Here is a 12103-nt window from a genome sequence, read left to right on the forward strand (position 1 = left end):
GTCTTAGTCACAAGGGCTACTTCCAATTGTTTTCACAATGCAAATAATTAGTGCGTTTTAAATACTGAATCATAATTTTAAAATGTTTAGCTGCCTATTCAAAACACATAAAAATAATTCTTTTTTTTTTAACGAAGACATACAAATTTCACTGATGAGTTTCAACAAATGCCGACTGGCTTAGAAATAAGTCTAAGCTGAGTTCATAGACGGCCTAAGACTTAAGTCAAATGTGGAAGAAATAAAAGGATGAACAATAAAGGAGGGGCTGAAAAGCAGCAACATGATACTTTTGCCAACAGTTGGTTACAGAATAACCACCCATGAAGTGTGAGGGTGGAATACTGAAGAGGTTCTAAATAAAAACTAAGGTCCTCCCTGGTGGCTCTGCAGGAAAGAATCCACCTGCAATGCAGGAGACTCGGGTTCGATCCCAGGGTTGAGAAGATCCCCTGGAGGAGGGCATGGCAACCCACTCTAGTCATCCTGCCTAGAGAATCCCATGGACAGAGGAGCCTGGCAGGTTATAGTCCATGGGGTCACAAAAGGGTCAGACACGACTGAGCAACTAAAAAACAGCAACAAATACACAGCATTTCTGCAATCATCAATTTTAGATGAGCACAGTTCTGAAAGAAGCAATAACTAACAAAGAGTTGGGGCGGCTGCCTTCCAGAGCTGCAGCTCTCCCATCTGAGCTTTGAGCACAACTGGATTTGGTAAGGAAGCGCACGTTCTACGTTGGTAACAATTAATTTATATTTTTATAAGGATATACATATTTGATGATTGACAGAAACCAATTCTAAGTTTAATACAGTGGTCTAAATACTGACTGTAACGGCAAAAGTTAACACAATTCCTAGGTACTATTCTGTACTGAAATGGATACCGTAACCATAATGATGTAACATTTCAGCTAGTCCACTGGAGTACAGTTTAAATGCTTTCAAAATATTGGTATGTCAGCCATTCATACCTCCCAGTATCCACTATCAGCTCCCAAAATGGTCACTGATACTAAACACCATCGCTGGCCACGGAAGATGGCATCCTCCCCTCCACAGGCCCTTCCGTCTCTGGTGCAACCTGCCTCTTCCCCCATCAGCCTTGCCGGAAAAGCCAGAAACTCAAAGAACCTTCCATTCACTGAGCAAACTTCTTTCAATTGCGTATTGATCCATCCAGCCTGCCTTATCAAGGCAGACGGGGAGCATGAGAATGAAGGAAACAAGCCACAGTTTATCACAAGTACATCTTCATCCCCACAGCAACGTCCTATTTGCTCCCTGCTAATTAGCAGATCCAGAGTAAGAGTTGAGGGGAGAAGAGACAGTCTTTGGAAAAAATACCAGTTTTTCCCTCATTTGCAAGCTTTTAGTTATTTCTCATGAAATGATGAGTAAAATGAAACAGTAATGGGAAAAAAAAGCCCTTAATAAATGCAGAAAGTAGATTCTGTATTTAGCAGTACTTTTACTTCAAAAGAATTCCAAATGTATGACTGAAATTTATATTAATATACATGACAAAAGCACAAGGCCCACTTTTTCAAAAATAAATAATACTGAGTATATTGGAGAGTACATTGGAGATATTAAAAATGTAAATAAGTATTAAATACACAGTCTTTGAGAAACATAAAAATGAAAAGCACTATTATTTCCATGCCAGCAGTTTGTCTAAACTTAAGAACCATAAATAATATGTATGTATATATTGTATTGATATATATTCATGGCAGTAATGACTATGTGTAAGAGTTTGTGCATACATAATTTGGTATTATATAATAAAACAACTCTTTATTAATAGGATTAACTGGGGCTCCAGGCAGCAAAAGCTCATGATTTAACACATATTTAAAGAACAGTTTCTGTTTAGTATATTGAAGTTTGGCCACCTTCTATTTGTACATGACAAATTCTTGCAAAAATGACTTCAATTTACATCAGTAGAATTGGGGTATCTACTGTGTTAGGTATAGGCATTTACTTAAATGCCTTTACCTCGAACTCTAATTCAATAGGTAATTACAGTCTTCAATGACAGAGTTTATAACAGTCATTATGAGCTCTTGCCTCACTTTTTAGAAAAAGTCCTGTTTATATTTAATCTCTGTTTTATGATTCTCCTGGTAAAATATGATGTTTTAAAGACACTCTCCAAAGCTACAGAGAAAGTACTCATTTATTATATGCTCTTAATTGGTCCAGATAAGGTAATTTACTAGTGTTTAAAAGCAACATTTATCATTTTTTTCACTATGACCCAGAGTAAGGAATGTATTTTTACATTCCAACCAATTACACATGTGTGTGTATATATATTACATGTATACATAATTCAGAAACCAACTTACCCATACACTAATTTCTGTCCTTTCCTATTAAAAATGAAAAAATGCTGCCTTGCCCAGACGCATTGGTTCACAGCCCCATGCTGGACAGCAAACCCATGGCTTGAACCCACAGACAGAAAATAGTTCTCAGCCAAGGGCTGCGCCTCCCAGCCAGGACACCTCTCGTCATAAGCCTTGATGAGCAGGGGGGTACGTGTTGTTTAGAACAGGATCTCAGGTTCTTAGACACCTTCCATCATGCCCTCCCCAAGGTCACTGTTATCCGAGCTCATAATTTCATAAAAACTACACATTCAGAAATAAATAGTAGTTTCTCAGCTGCTTCAAAATAAAAACAGATATATGTGCAAAATGGACATTCACACCATGTTGTTGCTGCTGCTGCTGCTAAGTTGCTTCAGTCGTGTCCAACTCTGTGCGACCCCAGAGACGGCAGCCCACCAGGCTCCCCCAACCCTGGGATTCTCCAGGCAAGAACACTGGAGTGGGTTGCCATTTCCTTCTCCAATGCATGAAAGTGAAAAGTCAAAGTGAAGTCACTCAGTCGTATCCGACTGTTAGAGATCCCATGGACTGTAGCCCACCAGGCTCCTCCGTCCATGGGATTTTCTAGGCAAGAGTACTGGAGTGGGGTGCCATTGCCTTCTCCAACACCATGCTGTTAAATCTAAAATAAGTAACACATTCTTACTGTAATGAGTTCTTCCTGTATTTAAATTAAGATGTAATTGTAATTAATTCAACTTTTACTAAATATGCTTGGAGTTGTCACCTGGAAAAGGTTCTGGTAATACACGAATGGATCCATAATTGTCCCTAAGATCCAGAAGAACCCGTGGCCGAAAGAGTGACAGGCTTGGGGAGAGACTGCTGACAGCGTAGGTTAAAGTCTGGTTCTGCAACTATTAAAAATGTGCTCCTTTTGATAGTTTGTCTTCTCTGGTAAAGCAGAGAAACTATTTGTTAACAGTACAGGCTATAAACAAGTTTGTTTAATGCCTTGTATATTTTAAAGCTTTTGTTTGTGTAAGAAAACAATGCAAAACTTTTATTTTCACCACAGGTAAATAACTGTAAATAAAGGAAAAAAAAAAAAAGATCTATTTGTGAAACATAATCTGAAACCAGTGAGCCAAAAAAAAAAAAAAAATTCCTGGAGCCCTTAGGAAACCACCGTTCTTTTGGGGTTCTGGGAAGAAGATGGGATCATTAAAAACAAATCATTTATAAAAATAAAACAATCCTCAAATAAGGATTTGAAGGCAATGGCAACCCACTCCAGTATTGTTGCCTGGCAAAGCCCATGGACAGAGGGGCCTGGTGGGCTGCAGTCCATGGGGTCGCTAGGAGTCAGACACAACTGAGTGACTTCAGTTTCACTTCTCACTTTCATGCACTGAAGAAGGAAATGGCAACCCACTCCAGTGTTCTTGCCTGGAGAATCCCAGGGACGGGGGAGCCTGGTGGGTGCCGTCTCGGGTCGCACAGAGTCAGACACGACTGAAGTGACTTAGCAGCAGTAGCCCACTCTCTGACCATTTTCACCCTCCAATGAAAGGGAGGGGGTCTCCTGCACCATCTCAGAGTCGCAGCACCCCTCCTCAAGAGCACGAGGATCCAGGACGTCAGTTTTGGGGACCAACCCACCAAACTGCTAGGACTTGGTTCAACAACAGTTGTCTGTTTTTATTGCATTGACTGTCTACCTGGTGGCAGGTACACAAGGAGGAACTAGAAATATAAAGTGTAAAAAAAAAATGGCTCTGCATTTCAATACCCTTTCAACAATCATTTAAATACCAACTTGATGGTAAATATAAAGCCCAATTCCCTGGCTCAGCGAAAGAAGTTCTCCGTGGACCCACTCCCTCGTCTGCGGCAGCAGCCACACCTCTGTGTAGGTGCCCTCGGGTCCCCAAGACTCTTCCACCCGCAGGCCCCCACCCTATCGCCTCGGGATATCAGCTCCTGGAGGAAAACCTGCTTTAACACCCCCCACAGAGCCACCGCTGCTGTGGGGAGGATCCGTTTCTCCACTGCTCTGTTGTCTCATGAGCGTTAGCAGCTACGACAGTAAGGGGGACTGAGTGATTTGCCCACGGTAGAAGTGCTGACGGTAACCTGCCAAGTGACGGGGAAAGCACGGGTGCATTCTGGAAAAGGGAAAAAGGAACAGGCGCCCACAAACTGAGCACTGGCCTTCGGTGGTTCCACGTAAGAACCTGGAGCTTTATCTTCCTTAAGCTTAAAGATGATTTCTGCATTGCAGAAACTGCATCAGTGCCCTGAAAGGGCACGTGAACCAGCTGTTCCTCACGCCTTCCGACCTAGCGAGGAGTTAAATGATCACCCCAATTCCAGCAGCACCTCCTCCTTGCCTGCTGTTCTGACAGGCACCCGTAACCTCTGCTCTGACGCTCAGGGGGTCCCCTCCTTCACGCAGCCAAATGGAAACACTAATAGTAGATTTTTATGAGGCAGATCCTAAGGAACTGTAAAAGGCACCTCTGTTTACGGAGAGGGAGACCATCTGATTGAAAAAAGATCACCGTATGTGATTGCACTATTTTTACTACTGAATAAGCCTAACTCCCACGTCCCGTCATCACACGTCAGCACCAGCTCCCTATTCTCACTGGGAACTGCTCGAGCTATTTCAATAAGACTAAATATATGACCATGATGTAATATGAAAAGTGCGCCCAACACCCATAACCACATATACGTGCTCTTCTAAATGACGGTCCTGGTGCTCACTACTAAATCAGCTAAGTAAGCCTACTTACTTAGTTACTTGTAAGTAAGTAAGTTACTTGTAGGTAACACATTTTAACCTGTAAATTATACCTTTCATATTTCCAGATCTGCCAAAAAATGATAGTCTAGACTAGTAGTATTTCAACCTGAAAAATACGGCCTGAAATAAGCGGGGAAAAAAAAAAAAAAGAGCAAGACAGTCAACTCTGCCCTAATGAATGTGAAGACTGTGATTAACAAGTTCTAGAAAAATGTAAAATTACTCAGCTTGTCCAGAAAGAGAAACTCAACTAGAATAACTAGAGAAGACTGAGAAAGTAACCAGGGAATAACACAGAATTACTTTTTTTTTTTTTTTTTTATGATTTTTTATTTTTATTTTTATTTATTTATTTTTTTATTCTTCCAATTTTATTTTATTTTTAAACTTTACATAATTGTATTAGTTTTGCCAAATATCAAAATGAATCCGCCACAGGTATACATGTGTTCCCCATCCCGAACCCTCCTCCCTCCTCCCTCCCCATACCATCCCTCTGGGCCGTCCTTTTTTAAGGTTAAAGGCCAAGATGGTCTTATCAGATTCTTACCAATTCTGAAGAATAAACATTTCTCCTAAACTGTCCCAGAGCACAAGCTAACACAAAAGGTGTTCTAAATAATTTTTAAAAGCTGCTACAACCCTGCTATCAAAATGTGACCAAAGGGGCAGAAAAATCAACACTACTTAAAAATCTCCCAAAGGAATATAGATTTAACAATCCACACCCAGACATACATTCCAAGATTAGAAAGCCATACCCAATGAGGGTGTAAAGTAAGTCTGCAAAGATATCTCAGGATTGGTGGTGGTGGTGTAGTCCCTAAGTCATGTCTGACTCTTGAGACCCCTTGGACTAGAGCTCAACAGGCTCCTCTGTCCATGGGATTTCCCAGACAAGAATATTGGAGTGGGCTGCCATTTCCCTCCCCTGGGGATCTTCCCTACCCATGTCTCCTGCATTGTAGGTAGATTCTTTACTGCTGAGCCACCAGGGAAGCCCATTATCCAATATTAGAAAACATGTTATTATCATCTGTAATAGGATACAGGATGGGTGTGAGGCGGAAGGCAATTTAAATAATGTTCAAAATGTACTTGATTAAAATATTTATCTTTAGTGTGAACAAAAAGCAAAACAAAAAAACATCAATGATAAATAAAACAGGTTACACGTCATCATATTAACCAAGTGGTATTCTGATACACATCCCGAAACAGAGAGACTAGCCAATAACCTGTGATCACTTCTTTTCAGAAGCCTTCCCTGACCTGCTCCTCAGGTCCTGGTCTGTGCCCCCAGCACAGAGTTCTCAGCCCCTAGGCATCGTTCACCATGGGATATTCTGAGACCCTGTGTACGCACTTGCTTTTTTCATTAAAGCGATTTCTTATTCAACAGAGCACATAGGTGCTTAGACCAGTAGACCCTCAAAACGTATTTGTTCAATAAATGAATCACTATTGCAGTATTTACTACAGCATTTATGTTAACAATTACTTGGGGACAATTTTACATGTAAAACTATAAGGGACTAAAGAACTGTGATATTTCCATAGAATGGAATGTCGGGCAGCCATTTAAAATACTTTTGAAATACTTATTGAAAGGCAAAAACGCTCGAAGTATATTAAGTAAAAACACACTGTGTCACGCAGATGTCCGTGTATATACACACATACACAATTTCTGTAAAGAGGCTCAAATATAATGATTATCTGAGGGTAGTACATTAATAGTTTTAATGCTATTTCTATTTTCTTCAATTAACAAACTACCTATAATAAACATTTCAATATAAAATATTATCTAAATTTAATAAACACTAAAAACCCTAATACACGCACGCATGCTAAGTTGCTTCAGTGATGTCCAACTCTTCATGAACCGACCCTGTGGACCATTGCTTCCGTGGGGGCTCAGACAGTAAAGCGTCTGCCTGCAATGCCGGAGACGTGGGTTCAATCCCTAGGTCTGGAAGATCCTCTGGAGAAGGAAATGGCAACCCACTCCAGTACTCTTGCCTGGAAAATCCCACAGAGGGAGGAGCCTGGTAGGCTACAGTCCATGGGGTAGCAAAGAGTTGGACACAGCTAAGTGACTTCGCTTTCACTTTCATGGACCATAGCCTGCCAGGCTCTTCTGTCCATGGGATTCTCCAAGTAAGAGTACTGGAATAGGTTGCCATGCCCTCCTCCAGGAGATCTTCCCGACCCAGGGATTGAACCCACGTCACTTTTGTCTCCTGTGTTGGCAGGCGGGTTCTTTACCACTAGTACCACCTGGGAAGCCCCTAAAAATGTGATTTAAATTATTTAAAGAAAAAAAAAGTCATCTGTAAATAGGTTCTAAATTCCAAATTTCCAGATCATATGAAAGACTCCGGGATAATTTCTAAAACATAAAAACATTAATACGCTGAATGGTTCATTTGGTTCAGAATATATTTATTAACTCCTGTGGGCTAGCACTAAGGATACACAAAGATGAACAACCCTGCATGAAGGAACTTGGAGAAGTAAACAAGCAACCCCTCTCCATGCGGTGACTGTGTGACTAAGTCCATGGGGAGCTCAGAAGCATGCGAATGCGACCGTCTTGCAAACAGGAAGAATGGTCCTGAAGCACCTTCATGGAAGAAATAATACCAATGCTGTGCAAGCAGAGAAGCAAATGAGAATTCCTGTCTGGAGGAGGAGGGAGCTCAGAGAGGGGAGGACAAGGAGGCTGCAGAGGCAAAGACGCAGAAAACGAGTCAGGAACTCATCGCAGTTTGTAACGTAAACCTGAGACAGCAAGTCTAAAGACACGCGATTTGAGAGCCACCTTCTTATGTAACTGGTTGCTAAAACCATACCATGGAGTAGGTGGAAGCAAAAATATAACTATTCTATGAAGTAATTTGGCCATAAGCATCAAGATCTTTGAGACCAATCTCTGCATTTTCATATGCTGATTCAAGTACTGATTTTAGACTAAGACAATGAAAGGAGTGGAACAAAGTATCACTGTAGTTTCCACAAAGGAAAAAATTTATTTATTAATAAATAATCAATGATACCTAGAATATAGTAGATACTCAATAAATACGTGTTGAATACTTGAGAAATGGTTTAGTAAACTGTGGCACCTTCAGACAACAGACTATTATCATAGAACTACTATATTATAGGCTTCTAGGAAGACTTACTGAATCAGAAACTATAGGAATGGTGTCCCAGACTGCATAAATTTTTAAAGCTTTGCCAAATGTTTTAATGGGCCACCTACCCTCCAGTTAAAGATCACTGGTGGGATGAGAGGTAGAGGAAGAAAAACCCAAGAAAAAGGCCAAAAAAAAAAAAAAAGCTGAAGAAATTAGGAGAATCAGAAACAATTTGGCCACAGAAGGTCAAGAGAACAGTATTTCATTGACAAATGAGAAGATGATGCAACTGAGGAAGATGGAAAAAGCTTCTCCTGGATTGAGCAGTTGGAGGTCCCAGTAACGCTTCCTGAAGCCTTGAAGTGGAAAGAGAGGCTGGCGGGCAGAGGGCTGAGAAAGTGATGGGACAAAATAGAACAGAACTGTCTTTCAAAGCACTCAGCAAAGAAGAAGACAGTGAACTTGAGGTCCGGAGAGAAATACAGCGCAAAGGAAGGTTGTTTGGTTTGACGTGTTTTTCAAGGGTGTTTACAGACCCAGGCCACTGCTGTTGTTTACACGCTGTCATATCTGACTCTTTGCGACCCCATGGATTGTAGCCCTCCAGGCGCCTCTGTCCCTGGGATCTCCCAGCAAAAACACTGGAGTGGGTTGCCTCAGACCCAAGGGAAGGAACCAACACACAGAGAGGAGAGATACAGGCAAGAGTTGGGATACGGAGGGCAAGGCTCTGAAGAAAGCGGAGGCCAGCCTGGAGTCTAGGCCGCGGGTTGATTTTGAATAGGGAAACACCCAGGGCGATGCTCTGAGGTCAGAGGGAAGCACAAGAGAAGGGTGGGTCATGTGAAAAGTCTGCTGATGAGAAGGAAGTTGGAGGGAGTTCATATCCAGACTTCACAATTGTATTGAGATAACATCTGGATGCCTAGAAAGAAAACGGAGTTTAGTGATTATGTGTCTGGAAAGTGAATCTAAAAGCGACGTCGCTGAGTCCTGTCCGACTCTGCAGTCCCAGGGACCGTAGCCTACCAGGCTCCTCCGTCCATGGGATTTTCCAGGCAAGAATACTGGAGTGGGTACTTTTCTTTCTCCAGGGGATCTTCCCAACCCAGGGATCGAACCTGGGTCTCCCACATTGCAGGCAGACGCTTTACCATCTGAGCCACCAGGGAAGCTTAGAGGTCTTAAGGGGTCTTAGAGACTGGTAAAAGTTACACAAAGTTATTGATGGGAGTGGAAGAACTGACCAATTTTAAGGACAAATAAAGCATTGATGAACGCAACTAGGGATCCATGGATGTAGAAATCCACATTATTCCTTGAGCTACTACTGCAAATGGAGCAGACACAGTGCATTTGTTATCTAATGCACAGTTATGGGCACCTCTCATAGCTGTCTAAAGTAATTTTATCTATTCTGTCTTATTTTTTCTTGTGACTTTTTATTTCAAAGGATATTCTGTATTTCAAATCTACAAATATAGATTTGAAAGCCATAAAGAAAGCTATAAATGGAGTAATGTTGGCCAATAAATGCACGTTTAAATATAATCTGATGATACGTAAAAATATCTGAAGACTTAAGAGGCACCCGTTAAAACAATTTTTAAAGAAATCTACTTATATATTTGAACCTTTAAAAAACAAACCAATAATGAAAAATTTTACAGGACAAAAAGTCTAGTTTCTTTGGTAAACGATTTGCAAAGAAAGAGAAAGAGAATTGGGAATGGTGCCTATAGATTAAAAAAAAAAAATGAAAGACACATCAAACTACAGAATATGTGGACCTTATTTTCCCTGATTCTAATAAAATGTTTAAAAAATTATGACTGCAGAGAACTGGTAATTTAAACACTGATAGGATAACTGATCTATTAAGGAATTATTTTTCTTTGGTTTCATAAATGTACAGTGATTATGCTAAAAAAATTATTTGTCTTTGGGAGCTTATATAACAAAAACCTATTAACAAAATGATGTATCTAAGGTCCTAACACACACATAGGTGGGGAAGAGCCCAGAGGAGGTAAGGAAACCAGATTGGCTGTCCAGGGGTGAATTACTAAAGCTGGGTGGCAGCTAAACAGAGGTTTATTACACTACTCTATTTGTAATAATTTTTAAACTCACATCATCAAAAGTATAAAAAAGAAACAAAAGAAGGAACTCAGTCTGAAAATAAAATGTTAAAAGACCGAATTACCAAAGTACTCCTCACATATCGTTGGTTCAAATAATAATCATAGGCAAGAAATGATATGGAAGTGGGAAGTAAATGAAGCTAGGTGTCCAAAGGCCGAGCACACAGTAAGCCCTCAAGTGAGGTCACGGACTCAGAAATAACTGGAGCCAATAGGAAATTCAGTAACTTCTGAGTTACCACGAGGAGTCAGGTTTGTACACACCAAAGCTGGAAAGGACGATAAAAAAAATAAATCATCATTTCTAGAAATGTGATCACCAGTGTTCTTAATTCCTTTCAGCTGGGCAAACGGAGGGTAAGAACTTTAAGACTGTAAAGGTTTCTAAAACACAACGTTTAAAAAAAAAAAAAAAAAAAATATATATATATATATATATATATAAAACCCAAGGAGCAGAACAACCTATATAGTATACATCTACTTGTATCAATATATAAAAATGGATGTGTGTATTTTTTAAAAAACACAGAATTGAAATAGATGACTTTCCTCCCAATCTATTTTCTAGCATACATTACAAATAGCAAGGAAATTATCAGCTCTGAATATCTTCTGAAAAACTGAAAGCACTTTTTCTTCTTCAAGTTCTTTCTAAATAAATTACTAATTAGTTCAGCCTACTAAATACTGTCAAAATGTGAGAGCTGATGTAAATTCCAGGGGAAGTGAGAAGGCTTCTCTGAGAAGAGAGCATGAGGAAAGCTATTACAAAGTAGGACTAAGTATACAGGGATGCCATGAGTAGGAGTTACATGTGTTAGTCGCTCAGTCGTGTCTGACTGTTTGTGACCCCATGGACTGTAGCCCACCAGGCTCCTCTGTCCATGGGATTCTCCAGGCAAGAATACTGGAGTGAGTAGCCATGCCCTTCTCCAGGGGATCCTCCCCATCCAGGGATCAAACATGGGTCTCCTGCACTGCAGGCAGATTTTTATGGTCTGAGCCGCCCAGGTGTTACATGGCAGAAGGCAATTATGCAGAGTGAGAGGAGTAGGTGGTAAAAGCAAGCATATCAAGTAAGGAAGCAAGAGTCTAAACTAACGTGGGAAGTTAAGGTTTTGATGGCTGAACCAAAGATGGTACCAATCTATGTGACCCAGAAGCAAACGACCTGCTGTCACAGCTATTCACACTTGGCACAGTACACACACACGACAGAGTGAGCATTTTATGAACATTCAGGGATCATTCAATCACTGACTATATGAACAAATGAACAGAGAACCTTGAACTGGTCTATGAGGGGTGAGAAGTCCTTCCGCAAACATGATAATGAATCTGTAACCTGAGACCGAAGGGACGGGGGCTCATTCCAGGAAAGCAGCTTCTAGAGAAGCCAAATAGAACACGGTTGTCAGGTCAAGGCTGGACATACAGATTCAGAATTAAGAGTCTAGACTTCTTGTTTATTTTAATAGATTCTGGTTTGTGTTTCGGAGAAGGCAATGGCACCCCACTCCCGTACTCTTGCCTGGAAAATACCATGGGCGGAGGAGCATGGTGGGCTACAGTGCATGGGGTTACTGAGAGTCGGACACGACTGAGTGACTTCACTTTCACTTTTCACTCTTATGCGTTGGAGAAGGAAATG

General features: G+C 40.8%; 1 protein-coding gene across 8 annotated transcripts in view; it reads right to left on the reverse strand.

The window, feature by feature from the left end:
* HIVEP1 (human immunodeficiency virus type I enhancer binding protein 1) overlaps positions 1–12103 on the reverse strand; it is a 136280-nt gene that overhangs the window by 56806 nt on the left and 67371 nt on the right. The gene's annotated exons all lie outside the window — the stretch shown is intronic.

This window comes from Bos indicus x Bos taurus, chromosome 23 (assembly GCF_003369695.1).
Source record: "Bos indicus x Bos taurus breed Angus x Brahman F1 hybrid chromosome 23, Bos_hybrid_MaternalHap_v2.0, whole genome shotgun sequence".
NCBI lineage: Eukaryota > Metazoa > Chordata > Mammalia > Artiodactyla > Bovidae > Bos > Bos indicus x Bos taurus.